This window comes from Scyliorhinus torazame, chromosome 15 (assembly GCF_047496885.1).
Source record: "Scyliorhinus torazame isolate Kashiwa2021f chromosome 15, sScyTor2.1, whole genome shotgun sequence".
In the NCBI taxonomy this organism is placed as follows: Eukaryota; Metazoa; Chordata; class Chondrichthyes; order Carcharhiniformes; family Scyliorhinidae; genus Scyliorhinus; species Scyliorhinus torazame.
In genome coordinates this window covers 28,000,785-28,016,585 of record NC_092721.1, presented here as the reverse complement: position 1 = coordinate 28,016,585, position 15,801 = coordinate 28,000,785, and the positions used below count along the sequence as shown (strand labels likewise).

Genomic DNA, 15,801 nt, shown 5'->3' with positions numbered 1-15,801 from the left:
GCCCAATTGATTGGGGCCAAGTTCAAGGCTTGCCCAAAAGTGCGCGAAGCCCCCTTCGGGTATAAGAAGAAGGCCCCAAGAGAGAATCGCTCTCTTGGACTTGGCTCTCACAGCGGAGAGATCCATCCACCAGCTGCACCAGAAGCAAGTAAGTCCAAGGTCAACGCTCGCTACCAGACAGACGACCCTAGCTGTTCCCCTCTATCACTTCGACCCCAGCAGCCTCAGAAACGAACAACAGCCATTGTTCCTCTGACTGAGTGGGCGCCTGAAGCTAAGCATAGGCTTTAGCAGTAGTGATAGTTTAGTCTGTAGTATTTCGTGCATGAGTAGATTTTGCTGTGTGTGTAAATAAATAGTATTGACTTTGAACTAACTAACTAACTCTTTGATCAGTATTCGGGTTTGAACCTGTTGGCGGTATCAAAAGATACCTGGCGACTCTAAAGCAAACGTAATTAGAATTAAGGAAGTTGACCATATTGACCGCCATATTTAGAAACAACCAAAGAGAGCAACATTTACGGGCGACATCTGATGGAACTCGACCTAGAAGGGGCCTAGTGACTCCGAGAGAACCCAAATTTGAATTAGAATCCAATTGGGAAAAAAAAAGAAAAACCACAAGCGTAAGACCAATACTGATCAAACCTCCAAGATTCGGGAGTGTGTTAATGCATGTGTACTAACAGGGATATAAGGTAAATCCGAGAGATTTTGTTGCGTAAAACTATCGGAAGATTTGTAGGCCAAAAATTAGCGTAAGCCGTACCCGTGTTTACATCACCACTTTATCACCCCCTGTTCCAAATTCGGTAGAAACCCCACAGATAGAGAAAAATGGCAATGAAGGCAACGGAACTCCTTATGAACCCCCAGGAATTCGAGGCCGCAGCGACCAGTAGAGTAGGACAGTGTCCCGTATGGGAAGAAGATAACAGAAAATATCTCCATGGGAAAGGATGGCCCCTTTGGAATGAATTTGGCACCAATGATGAAACAGGTCCCGGACGTATAGGGTATACGGTGGGAGAACCTGACAGAGATCCAGAAGAAGAGCTTAGGGAAAGCTCGCAAGCCGATGGCAATCGTGTCCTGCTTGGCACAATTGCGAGGCCCAGAGAGATTGAGGAGAGAGACAAGAGTAGTGAAGGAGATGTGACGAATGTGATATAAAATAGTTACTTTAGAGTTACTAGTTAATGTAATGTAGAAATAAGCCACTTTGATTCTTGCAGTTAGGGACAAAGGAATTTGAGACCGCATGGAAAAAGCAGGAAGAGGTGTGTCTATGAGAGTGATGCTTCATTGATGGGGGCCAGAGAAAGGGATTGGAAGTGAGCCAATCAGAATAGATCGAACAGGTCAGGAGGGACATAGGCTGACCTATGTCCGTCGAGTATGTGAAACTTGATACCATTTGAACTGATTTTGCAGAGATCCCTTTGTCTTTTAGTCAGTCGTTTTCTGGAGTGTAAGAGGCTGGATGTCCTGTTACATTTCTGTAAGATGATTCAAGCTTGCAAGCTAAATAAATAACTTCTGTTTACGTGCGAATCCGTCTCAACTTTTATTGAGGCCAGACTGACAGGGAAAGAAATTTGGAGATCAACATTTGGTGCTGAAAACCGGGATTTCTCTGGGCGATCCTGATCCAACTGCGAAATCAGAATTAGACTGATTATGAACAGGAGGACGGGAACAAAGGGCCCTCAATGTAGAAATGGAAAACGACCAGCATTGATTGTTCCCCTCTTCTTATCGTCTGATTAGTCTGGTCACTCGCGGTTGGCACAGAAAGACCGCCTCGACGAAATCACAGGTCAGTCTGGGGATTAGCACTTTAATTGATGGGATTTCATATTGTTGTTTCGGCTTGGGTTAGGGTTTTGGGCTGATGGGACTTTAAATAATAAAGGTTCAGTCTATTATTAGGGTTCAGAGGCTGATGTGACTTAAATAATAAAGGTTCAGTCTATTATTAGGGTTCAGAGGCTGATGTGACTTAAATAATAAAGGTTCAGTCTATTATTAGGGTTCAGAGGCTGATGTGACTTAAATAATAAAGGTTCAGTCTATTATTACGGTTCAGAGGCTGATGTGACTTAATTAATGAAGGTTCAGTCCAGTATAACTGTTTTTAAATCTGAAGATGGTTCAACTCTATGTGTGAGTGTTTTAAATATATAGTTGATTAAGCTAAAATTGTCTCCTTGGACTGTAAAGTTCCGAGGTCTAGTTGAGATTGTGAGGTTGAAGCAGAAGTCTCTCAAAGGGTTAACAGCAGCAGGCGGAGTTGAAAACAGACAGTGCTTCTCACTCAGGCCTTGAGATAACAGCACCAGTCTGCAGTGTAATCGGATACCTTTCCTTTGAGTCAGTGAACACCAGCAAAGTTACGTTTTGAATTAATTAAAGGAAACCAGTGGGTTTCTCCACCTCTTTGATAAAAGTTATTATTTTCGAAAGCAATTGATTGAAATTGCCAGAATCTTAAATTTTACTTACTTGAAATAAGGTTTATCTCATTTTATCTGGAGATTAATAGAAACTTAAAGAAGATCATGGACACCATTTTAAAAAGTGCCAATCTGGAGATGATAATTGATTTTGCTAATACTTATGTGTATGTAACAGAAAAAAAAACTTGTTAAAAGAAAAATTGTTAAGATAAAGAAATAATTAAGTTGTAAATGTTATACAAGTTTGTGTTAAGCAAATTGTAAATTTAGTTCTGAGTTGAGATCAGAGCTAAGCTTGCAAGTTGCAGTAATTCCATTTGAATTTTCAAACATTTTTAAGTTTTAAAAAAAAAGAGAGCAAATAGAGAAAAGAAGGATACAGATCTTGAATGCGTTGAATAGCACATTTCAAAGGCCCATAAATCTTTCTGTTATCTTAGACCTAAAACCTAGGAAGATTGACGAGCCATAGGAATGTCTGGGGCGTTTTAATGAAATCTACCGGGGGCAGTCAGGCGATTTGCTGTATCAAACTGGTCAGAATTCCCCTCAATACTGTGCTATGTTAATGCATTGCCTACCACCTTCTGTGGTTACTGCTGTGAAATGTAATAACATGAATTGGACAGAGAACGACCCTTCCCAGATGGCAAGGGCAGTCAGATTTTACTGGAAGGAGGGTGTAGGCCAAGAAGGAGGCTCAGTTACAAAGGTTAAGACTGAGTATGTAATGAAAAAGGATGATCTGCGATCCCAACAAGCGGCAGAAATGGTAGTTTACCAGCAGGAGCTCCAATATAGTGACTTTGGGTGGGTGGATCAGCGAAGAGGAGGATGAGACAACAGTGCTATATTTCTATCACCCCCCAGTGGTGGACGTTAGACATTGAACAGCCACTATCACTGCATCACGTTACCCTGGCCTATGACAGAACTGGACGAAACAGGGAGTTGGAGGACAAATACCGGCCATTACTTGAGACCGAATGGCCAGTCAAGGTTACAGCCACAGTCACGGGAAAAGAAGGTACAGCCGATTTTGTTACAATATCACCACATTTATGGCCACAGTCAGCTTCGGTAAGCCCTCATATTACACGTCAGGTCCATGACCAGTACCATGCCAGGGATATGGGGCGAATGGTCAGCATCTTACCGCAGCTCGTCAGAATAGGTATGAGATATACCTTTTGAACAATCCACGTCTGACATTTAAATACTGTACCACTATCAATCCAGCCTGTTTTCTTAGTGGTCCCCCTGTCCATGAAGACGCACCTGGCCACGACTGTTTAGCCTTGATTCAGGAAACTACCACAATAAGGGGCGATTTGAGTGACATTTCGTCAGAACAACCTGACATGATTATGTGTGGTCAAATATCCCACCGGGGTTTAGTTAATGACCTACTGCAGGCCCTCCTTCTGCCAGCGCAGATTTCCGTTATTAAATGCGCTGCCCACACGAATGGTACAACCCCAGTTGACGTTGGTAATGAACGAGCAGATTGTGCAGCGCGCACAGCCGCACAAATTCAGCAAGTGATGGTGCCTAAAATGTTAAGTCAGACTAAACGATCTACTATGAATGTGTCTGCTTCTGACAAGCCAATGCCAGACGTCATAAGGTTACAGGAGGACGCTCCTGAGAGTGATAAACAAATGTGGAAACGGTTAGGTTGTACATATGATTCTGTTTCCTCTTTATGGACCACGCCTGCACATCAGACTTGTATGTCTGATGTACTGGCTTTATGGGTCATCGAATGTGTACACTTTGCAACTCATTGTGGGGCTCGAGGGACTAGTGATTTGTTGCTGGACACTTGGTGGCACCCTAAAATGCAGGGGTTGGCCCAAAGTATCAGTAATCGGTGTTTGATTTGTCAGCAATATAACACCGGAAAAGGTATCCCTTGTGGGAAGGGGCAAACCCCGTTGCCCAGTGGTCCCTTTGAGACACTCCAAATGGATTACATTGAGTTGGAAAGGTGTCAATGTTATAAATATGTTTTGGTCATTGTGGATGTGTTCAGCAGATGGGTTGAGGCGTATCCGACTATCTATAGTAAAGCTGTTACTGTGGTTAAAGTCTTGATGAGGGAAATCATTCCCCGGTACAGTATACCAGCTCAGTTAAGTTCTGATAATGGGCCTCATTTTATTGGACAAATTAACAAGGAGTTTTGCTCCCAGTTGGGCATACGCCAGCAGTTACACTGTGCTTACAGACCGCAGGCAGCCGGGGTGGTTGAGAGACACAATCAGACCCTCATAACTAAAAAAATTGAGTCCATCTCCACTACTGTAAAAGGTCGGATACTAACCTGCCTCCCTTTTCCAGTGCTATTTTACAGGTGTGGAGCATGATGGAGTGGCTACGCATCGTCTGTCTGATATTTGGCCTCACTTCGCTTGGCGTGTTATTGGCGATGGACATGGAAAAGGGGAATATTATGTATCTGTGTAGCCCCAACCAATCTATAAGGATACATCACCTATGCAAAGGTGATGTTCTTCACTGCCCCCATATACGAGGACATGGTATCGACTCATGGAAGGTCATCAAAGTTAAGGAGAATGCGGGAGTCATGAAGCAGCTGCACCGGTCCCGGCGATGGGAAGGGAACATTATATGGACATTGCCTTGTTTTTGGAATACATGTAAATTTGATTTTGGATGTGTTAAAAGTGGTACAATAAAGGTAACATCAAGCTGTCAGAAGAGTGTAGGAAGAGACCATGAGAAAGAGAAAGGGACTAGAGAGAGGACGGGGCGTGTGAGAAGGGAAGTACAGCTAGAACGTAGGTTACCGGGAGATGCACTTAAGTTAATTAAAGGCCAAACTGAGGAAAACCCGGGTAGTATGAATCTCTTCTACCAGATTTACCACCGTCTGTATGGCCAGGGACGGGTTGTCTGCTACCCAAACCCCGCAGCGGTGTCTAGGTTATTTTCTGTTTCACCGCTTTGGGGCACTCCCCAAACGGTGGTTCATTGTCAGCGTTCCGAGCCATTGCCCGAGCAAGTCACTCTTCCTTACGATCCGGATTCAGCACCACCGGCTATTTGCCTTCCCCTTCCTCGGGGTAATCCCCACTCACAGTACGATAGGCTGCGACGGTGGAGGGCGTACATACCTAGCCACTTCACTCCCAATAGGGATTCCCGGTCGTACGAGAATTGCTTCAGCAGTGAAGGGTACGGCTGGTTGCTGGTAGAGGTGGACACAAATATAACATGTCTGTTTCCCACCTGTACGGACAGGAGGTGCCATATCACCCAGGCGTCTGGCCAATGCGTTTGTTACAACATCACTTGCGTTCCATTGAACGCTGGCCTCCAGCTCCTTTGTGGCTGGGCGAATGTCTCTCATATCACTGTTGGGAATAGGGCTTTCTGCATTGCTGGGCGGCCCGAATGGGCATTTCAAAATTGGATAAACTGGGCTACTGGGAGGTCCTTACGCAACCGATATGCTGATTGTGATGCTAGTCTCCACACGGAACAAGGATACTACTTTTTATTTAATGGTACGGCGACCAACGTTTTGTCACCCCATTTCCCCGCCGAATTGCTATAGGGACTCTAGTCCCTACCACAGTCCCCTGCCCTTCGGCGTGGAAGCTGCATAATCAGTTAGCACGCCGGGCAGTCTCTGCTGAATTTTGCGAGAACTGGAAAAAACCTCAGGTTCTTGCACCCAACCGGGGCCACTCAGCCGGGTGGGGCATTCTGAGCGTATTGACACTGGGAGGTGTGGGGGGTTCCTTGGCTGTTAGTGATCGGAATTATTTTATTTGCGGCCTTACCATCTTGGGAAATGAAACCTTGGGAGCCCTCGGGGCAATAACCAAGGAGTTGTCTCAGCTACGGTTGTTTGCAATGCAGAACCGGTATGCTCTTGACTATCTTCTGGCCCGTGAGGGTGGGGTATGCGCCATAGTACAGGGCAAGTGTATTATGGGGATTCAGGACTTGACTGCTAACATCACTAAATTTATGGATCGCATACGGGATCACTTGGACGGGATGCAGGATCCTGGCTCTTGGGGTAACTGGGGATCTGGAGGATGGAAGGACTGGTTGATAAATATGGCCATGTATCTAGTGGTAGCTATCGGCTGCATCTTTGTGGGCCTGGCCATCCTTAAATGTGTGATGGGTAGAATGCGGGGTGCACTAGATCAGATCACCGCCCCAATCACCGAGAAAAAAAATTTAACTGTTAAAATCCATGAGGGTGAGGCAGATGAAGGGGGGCTAAGACAGGAATTGGAAATGCAGCGACAAATCTTTTTAGATGAGGGACCGTAGCTATAGATTGGATAGTTCGGTTATCATGGAATGATAAAAGGAGGGAATGACGAATGTGATATAAAATAGTTACTTTAGAGTTACTAGTTAATGTAATGTAGAAATAAGCCACTTTGATTCTTGCAGTTAGGGACAAAGGAATTTGAGACCGCATGGAAAAAGCAGGAAGAGGTGTGTCTATGAGAGTGATGCTTCATTGATGGGGGCCAGAGAAAGGGATTGGAAGTGAGCCAATCAGAATAGATCGAACAGGTCAGGAGGGACATAGGCTGACCTATGTCCGTCGAGTATGTGAAACTTGATACCATTTGAACTGATTTTGCAGAGATCCCTTTGTCTTTTAGTCAGTCGTTTTCTGGAGTGTAAGAGGCTGGATGTCCTGTTACATTTCTGTAAGATGATTCAAGCTTGCAAGCTAAATAAATAACTTCTGTTTACGTGCGAATCCGTCTCAACTTTTATTGAGGCCAGACTGACAGGGAAAGAAATTTGGAGATCAACAGATGTGAACGGATATGAGAGAGAGAACAGGGAACTGAGAGAGCAGTTAGCGGCGAGGGACAAGGAGGTGGAGGATGCCAAGCGGGCACACCAATCTTGTCTTGCCCATTTAAGCAGCTTTCAGTTGCAATACGATAAGGCCTAGAAGGACACGCAATGCGCGGTGTTGGTGTGGTAGTATGCATTAGGGGTCATGTGGGACTGTGAAGCCGTGATGTCATTGGCTGACAGATCCCGGGTCCTGGTTGGCCGTTGACCTCTAGCTCCGCCCTGAAGGCAGAGTATAAGAACCAGGAGTCCTCCCCCGCAGGCAGTCTACTGCTGAACTGCGGGGGAACAGTCACGCTTAATAAAGCCTCATCGACTTCACTCTATTCGTCTCTCGGAGTCTTTGTGCGCTACAGTTGGTAAGAGAGGAAACGGAACACCAAGTTGAGCAGTTACAGAAGCAATGTAACGACTTAAAAGCAGCCTTACGAGCACTCCACACTTCCACAACGGAACAAAGGCAGAGCTCGGTAGATCACACAAAGTGCCGGAAGCAAATTGCAGGATTGCAATCTCTGCTTTCTGTTCAGAATGGGTTTCAGAGTATGTTTGGACCCCAGTTAGATCAGGAAAACGGCCCCCATTGGCAGGAGTTAAAGGAGACTGCCCATAGATATGTACATGGGACATGTACGCAAGAAAAACCCAGAAACGAAAAGCACCCCAACCCCTGACTGCACAAGCAGAACACACCCCGATGAACCCTGTAACCACACATTGCAGGGCCGCAGCAGAAGGAAACTCAGATTTCCTCTACACTACCCTATTAACCGTCACCCAATTAAGAGACGCATGTGATAAAATTACACCGTTCCTACCCACATCGGACCCCCATCACTTCTTTGCTTGAGTAAAACAGCAGGCGACCATGTACGGCCTGGATGAAAAGGTGCAAGTGAAGCTCACAGTTTTAAGCCTCGACCCTTCAGTCGTGGCAGCCCTTCCCGACCCACAAAATGTAGGAGGAGGCACCCTCCAAGAAATACACACAGCGATCCGAGATGCGATCGGCTATAACAAAGGAGACCCCGTAGAAGGCCTAAACAAGTGTAGGCAAAAGAAGACAGAGCATCCCACAGCGTTTGCTGGACGCTTGTGGATACACTTCACAGCGGTGTTTGGAGAGTTAGCCCGCGCCCATTTGACCCCAGATAATATGGCCAAATGGACCCGCATCCTAGTCTCTCATGCGACAGAGGCAGGACAGAGAGCTTGCGCAAATTACGACCCCTCAGACGAGGCCCACAACGAGAAATGGGTTTTGAAAAGATTGTCCCGCACTTGGGAACAGTCCATCCAAGGTAAAACAGCTTATGGCAAAGCAGAGGAAGAGCAGGCAGATGCGAACATGCATCCAGTTGGGATGCACCAGAACCCCGCATGGGTAAATGAGGGAAGAAACAGCCCACAGCAAACCAAATCCCAGGGGTGTTATAATTGCGGCCAATTAGGACACTACGCACGAGAGTGCAAAGCTCCCCTGAAACAGCAACGGAATCAGCACACCAATGCCCCCCCGAACAAGCAACGACATCAACAGCCTAACCCCCCACCCAGGGAACCATACCCAAGGGAGCAATGCACCAGAGACCTTTCTCCACCTTATGTGCCCCAGGGGTCATGTTACAACTGTGGGCAGTCTGGACACTTCGCCCGAGATTGCAGGAGACCCCCACCAGCTAGACTAGCCCCCAATTATGAAGGAGAACACCAGCCACAGCAGCTGCAAGGTCCCAGCTGCCCCATGCAAACTGTGAGCGCTTACCCACCACTTTCCATGGCAGGGACACCTCAGCAATGCCACTTCATTTTTGTTTCTCTCCTCCTTCCTCTCTTCTTCGGTCACACTACACTGACTCCATATGCTAGTTACACCCCAAGCCCAATGTGATTTACGGTATCCTACTTTCTGATGGAACCTGCATCATGTTTGTAATGTATGTTTGTTCGTTATTGTGAATGTTAAATGTTGTTTGTTAATTTAAAGTTTTCATGACCCCACGCCACCACTCTTTTAACGCCCACTGGCAGTTAATGGAACAAGTTTGTCGACAGACAAGCGATCATAACTGCTTTTCTGCTTTGAGGGTAGATGTTAGCAACAAATGCAACCCCCACGACGACCACAAATTCTTACCGTTCTTGCCGGTCGCTCAGGCAGTGGAGAAATGGCACTAATCCCCGCCCTGCCTGAGGACCCCCCTCTGGTCAGCTATGCTCGGGTACAGCACATACGGCACTGGTCACCGTCCTACCTGGGGATTCCACCCATTCTTACCCGCCGCGGCCCATACTTTTGCACTTTTAGTTTGAAACTCTTTTGTTTCTTTATGGCAGCCCTTAGGTTGCTTCCAGGTGCTATTTACATCCTCAAACACTAGGATGGTAGATCGCACAGGCTGCAAGATGGCTCGCACTGTGTCAGTATTTTTCTCGGATGTCTTGTCCCCAAATATTTGGTTTAATAAAAAAAAATGAGTGAGTCACAGATGGTGACCAATTATATAGGGTGGTTGGCAATAAAGGACAGACATACGAGATCTTAAACAAGATAATAAGAGAAATTATGCTTGTGTCCATAGAACTCGGGCACCTCAGGAACCTCAGAAGAAGAAAAGAAGACAGAAAGAAGGAAAGATGAAGACAACCATCATGCTCTACAGTTGGATCTTAGTGGGACCCCTCCAGTTGCATGTGGATGCTACCACCCTGACCCCTACCACGCAGGCCGTGAATGTTTCCCACCCCTGCCATACACTAAACCCCGAGATAGTTACCGATACACCGACCTGGTGTGACAAGTTCATCACCTGGTATTCCCTGTCCTACATTGTGGAAGCACTGTTAGTACTGGCGATACACTGCAGTGTCATTCAGACCCTTAGATTTAGGAAATGGCGGAGGAAAGCCTCCCGCACCCCGGTATACACCCTCAGGTCCCCTATTTTCGGACTTCAACAAACCCCCAACCCCTTTAAGTGAATTAAAGTACATCCATTTTTTTGTGTGTTTGTTTTGTTTTAATAAAGAAATGTAAAACTCTGTGCTTGGCTGCCAAGCCAGAGAGACCTGTGTTGCTGCTATTGTACAGTTTAAAATGTTGTAAATTATTTTGATTGATTGAGGTTAGTTCAGTTAAGCACAGTTAGAGGTTCCAGTTTTTTTATTTTGTAATGCATGCCTGTATGTCATAGCACCCTGTAGAATTTTATAATGATGTATGTACATAAAATAATTTAGGTAAAAGTTGCAATTCATAGGACAGAGCAGTGTAGAGCCTGTCAAGTGCTTATGGGTGCCCGACTTTGGAGGAGAACGAAGACGACGCGGTAATGTGATCCTTCACGCTTTGCATTGAGGATCACAAGGACGGTGTGTAGCCATCTGGGATGGCCACTTCCAGAATACAAAATGGACATTTGCAAAGATTACAGGGAAATAGGGACAATGCTAAGAAAGCAGGCAGGCACAGAGCCTGTCTGCATATTGGAGAAACAGCTCCCAGATGAGACTGAAACTGTAGGCTCATTAGCATATGGATGGCCCATCTCCGGGAACAAAGGGAGATACTTAAGTAACCGATCTGGCCCCAGACCTCACGGCACCAGTTCCCCAAACCGAAAGCAGAAAACAAAGCAGGCCAACGGCCACCTAGGACACGCCCAGCCATCAGGGCACCGACCCCTTTATTGGTCACGATCAATGTGAATGATCAAGAAATGGCCCAATTGATTGGGGCCAAGTTCAAGGCTCGCCCAAAAGCGCGCGAAGCCCCCTTCGGGTATAAGAAGAAGGCCCCAAGAGAGAATCGCTCTCTTGGACTTGGCTCTCACAGTGGAGAGACCCGTCCACCAGCTACACCAGAAGCAAGAAAGTCCAAGGTCAATGCTCGCTACCAGACGGACGACCTTAGCTGTTCTCCTCTACCACTTCGACCCCAGCAGCCTCAGAACCGAACAACGGCCATTGAGCCCCTGACTGAGCGGGCGCCCGAAGCTAAGTATAGGCTTTAGCAGTAGTGATAGTTTAGTCTGTCGTATTTCGCGCATGAGTAGATATTGCTGTGTGTGTAAATAAATAGTATTGACTTTGAAGTAACTAACTGGTGTACCGACTCTTCGATCAGTATTCGGGTTTGAACCTTGTGGCGGTATCGAAAGATACCTGGCGACTCTAAAGCAAACGTAATCAGAATTAAGGAAGGCAACCATATTGACCGCCATATTTAGAAACAACCAAAGAGAGCAACAAAACCCCTCCACCCTTCATTTTGCCTAATGATGCTATTCGGTCCATCCAGTGTATTGAGAAGCCATCAGGTTATAATTTTAAAATTCTCACCATTTTTTTCAAATCCTTTCATTGCCTTGCCCCTCCCTCTGTCTGTAGTCTCCTCCAGGCCCCAACTCTCTGACCCATCTGCACTGACCTAATTCAAACCTCTTGAGAATCTCCAATTTTAATTAGGCCTTCGACTGCTGAGGCCCTAACCTCTAGAGTTCCCTTCCTAAACTGTTCCACACCTCTATCTCATTCTCCACCTTCAAGTGTCATCTGTGCCTCAGTTTGTACCACTCCTGCCTCTGGGTTCCAGGGTGTTCTAGGTTCACATTCTAATACAAATCTGGATCAAGGCTGACATTCCAGCGTAGAACTGAGGGAGTGTTGTATCTTCAGTGGTTGCAGATCAAATATCAAACCGAGGCACAATTTGCCTCTCAAGTGGATGTAAAAGATCCCAAGGCACTATTGTGAAGAGAAGCAAGGGAGCTCCTTCAATCAACATCCCAAAAACTGAGGGTCTGCTCATTATCACATTGCTGTTTGTGGGAGTTTGCTGTGCACAGAACGTGTTACATAGTTTGTCTTCAATGCCACCCATATCAACTCAGAAAGGATTGACTCCAGTTTTAAGCAAATTGTTGGAAGGTATTATAAATTGCATTCAGCATGAATGATTAACGAATCCCAGCCTAGATTCTAGAAAAGTCTTAAGGTAATGATTAATGGGGGCAGGTTTTCCTGGCCACCAGTCACCAGTCCATCCTGGAAGAATCTATTTTAGGTTCATTGCCTTTTACCAATCTTTAATGATCCAGTTGTCAGTATTGCATGAACACCGCTCCCGCCGCCAAGTTCTCTGATGACATAAAGTCATAGGGCGGAATTCTCTAAAAATGGGCTGTCCCCACTTTCCTGGAAAAAGTCCAGAGTGATTCCCTGTTTTGAAGGGGGCTTGCAGGGCCCCGGAGTACTCCGTGCAACATGGCGGACCCACACAACAAGCCAGCCCTGACAATATAGGCCAAAGATGTGCGGGTTCGGTCGATTGGTCATGCTAAATTGCCCTATAGTGTCCAAACGAGAGGTGGGGTTGGTGGGTTAAGGGGATAAGGTTGAGGTGGGGGCTTAGGTCGGGTTCTCTTTCAGGGGCCGGTGTGGGTTCGATGGGCCGAAAGGCCTTCTTCTGTACTGTAAATTCCATATGAAATAGTCTGAAACGGTTCTGGAAGTACTGGAGAATGGGCAGCTTTTGCGAGGCATGTCCTTCAGTGTAGAAAATTACAATATTTTGCATTTGGAGTAGGAAACTCTAGGCCTATACCCAGGGTCACAGGGTTGGCCACTTAAACCTAGTGAGTGGAGAAGGACCGTAGACGTATATAGCTGATTATCAGTGCAAAAGTGTGGAGGGTGTATGTGGTATTAGAGGTATTACGGTACCTGACAGGCTGGAGCACCATTGGTGGACACTGTATGCTTTCTATTGGTTAGGATGTATGGTAGCTCCGCCCTGCTGGGCAGGGTATTGTAGCCACTTAAATTGGCCAACTCCCGATTTAAAATGGCGAACAGCAAAGGCTGATGGGAAAGTCAGCCAACAAGACAAAAACCAGCAGCTGCAGGTTTGCTGTGTATTTACCTCTGCAAAAACCAGACAACATCGATAACAGCGGCCATCAGCATAACAAAGTAGCAGCCATCTGCATACTGATGAGCAATCCCCGGGAACAATAAGTAACATTTTGACACACAAAGCAAAGCCAGACTCCTCGGCACCAGCAGGAGCCAAAACAAAGGAGGTGAACGATCACCTCAAGACCGCCCATCGATCAGGGAACCGCTCCAGTATTAGAGAAAATCGAACCAAGCGATTAGGACAAAGTCCAATCACTTGGGACCAGGTACAGGGTCTGCCCCGAAAGGCGGGAAGCCCCTGGGGACTATAAGAATTGAGCCCCAAGTTCAAATCGCTCTTCTTCTTCACCTCTTCGCTCTCTTCACGCTCTTCTTCCTGCCCGGGTCACCCAGCAACAACGAATCAACATTGATCATGACCGGTGCAGTGACTCCAGTTATCACCAAACTCGTAAGTCTTAATTCAACGCTCGCTACGAGATAGGCGCTCCTAGCTACCAATCCGTACCAACTTCGAATCCCCCAGATTCAGAACCCGAACGAAAGGCCCTTTGTTCCCCTGACCTGGTGGGCCAGTTCAAAGTTAAGTATAGGCCTGTTAGTTGTAGAAGTAGCTTAGACGTAGAATTTGTGCATGAGTAGCGATTACTGTGTATAATAAATGTGCTTTGATTTAAATCTTACTAATCGGTGCATTGGATTATTGATCATTACTCGCACTTGAACCTCGTAGCGGTATCATAAAGATACCTGGCGACTCGAGAGCAAAGGTAATAAAACAGAGCAATTGAACCAAGGAGAAAATTAGCAACAGTATAAGAGCCCGTGCCGTCCCAGCAGCCTTCATTCTGTACCTGAGCTGCTGGGGGAAACATCTAGCTTATTAAAGCCTTCATAGAACATAGAACATAGAACATGACAGCGCAGTACAGGCCCTTCAGCCCTCGATGTTGCACCGACCTGTGAAACCACTCTAAAGCCCATTTACACTATTCCCTTATCGTCCATATGTCTATCCAATGACCATTTGAATACCCTTAGTGTTGGCGAGTCCACTACTGTTGCAGGCAGGGCATTCCACACCCTTACTACTCTCTGAGTAAAGAACCTACCTCTGACGTCTGTCTTATATCTATCTCCCCTCAATTTAAAGCTATGTCCCCTCATGCTAGACATCACCATCCGAGGAAAAAGGCTCTCACTGTCCACCCTATCCAATCCTCTGATCATCCTGTATGCCACAATTAAGTCACCTCTTAACCTTCTTCTCTCTAACGAAAACAGCCTCAAGTCCCTCAGCCTTTCCTCATAAGATCTTCCCTCCATACCAGGCAACATTCTGGTAAATCTCCTCTGCACCCTTTCCAATGCTTCCACATCCTTCCTATAATGCGGTGACCAGTTGGACTACAACCTCGCTTTAGTGGTCATTGATCATGCATCAGTGTATACCTAACAAAATTGATATGAAACCAGCAAAGGAGCTCTTAATTGGTACCAAGGTATTGACTTGGCTACATCTAGCATAACATGGTCAACTTAGAACCTCTCATGTGGTGGGTGATAAAGTTTCAGAGCAGAAACATTAATTTGATACCTAATATGAGGACTTTAAGAGAGGATTATGGAATCAAAGACTTTTGCACTGGGAAAGTGCAGACTTAAAAAGGGATATGATCAACATTTGCAAAATAAAAAAAAGGTTATACTCTAGTGAAGGAAGACATTATTTCAATTAGATTGGCAGGGAATGATTAGGAGGCATCACTATCAATTCTGGAAATAAGGTTCAGGCATCGGCAAATACTTCTTTTACACCGTCATAGAATAGTTTCCAGTATGTGCACAGAGTGTGAATTCAGATTTGGCTTTCCAAAGGTTGCTACTAATGATGTGACTGCCCTCTCCTGGAAGTTGTTTAATTGCCTTTGGAGGCCAGAAAAAGAAAATTCTGCATTTTCAGAACCTACATTATGTGGCTGTATCTTTTTGTCCCTCCCAGGAAATTGTAGGGTTGGAAGGAAGACGGATTAGGTCCTCGGTGCCTGTTGGTCGAGTCATGTTGGGAGAGATTGATCAGTCGATCCTTTCATGTTCTTTCTCTAGATGTTTCTGCAAACACTGATGCAGATCATAGAATTTACAGTGCAGATGGAGGCCATTCGGCCCATCGAGTCTGCACCGGCTCTTGGAAAGAGCACCCTACCCAAGGTCAACACCTCCACCCTATCCCCATAACCCAGTAACCCCACCCAACACTAAGGGCAATTTTGGACACTAAGGGTAATTTATCATGGCCAATCCACCTAACCTGCACATCTTTGGACTGTGGGAGGAAACCGGAGCACCCGGAGGAAACCCACGTACACACGGGGAGGATGTGCAGACTCCGCACAGACAGTGACCCAAGCCGGAATCGAACCTGGGACCCTGGAGCTGTGAAGCAATTGTGCTATCCACAATGCTATCAGATGCTGAAGCAATACTTTTGTGCCTCATACAATCCAGACATCCAAAGAAAATAATTATGTTGAACTCTATAGCTCACTGAAAG

At 46.0% G+C, this 15,801-nt stretch overlaps 1 long non-coding RNA gene across 1 annotated transcript in view; it reads left to right on the top strand.

The window, feature by feature from the left end:
* LOC140391372 (uncharacterized) overlaps positions 1 to 11,426 on the top strand; it is a 36,409-nt gene extending 24,983 nt beyond the window's left edge. Inside the window, exon 3 of the long non-coding RNA XR_011935018.1 lies at positions 9,911 to 11,426. This is a non-coding gene — a long non-coding RNA (uncharacterized lncRNA). The remainder of the gene's footprint in view (positions 1 to 9,910) is intronic.
* Positions 11,427 to 15,801: the final 4,375 nt, after the last annotated feature.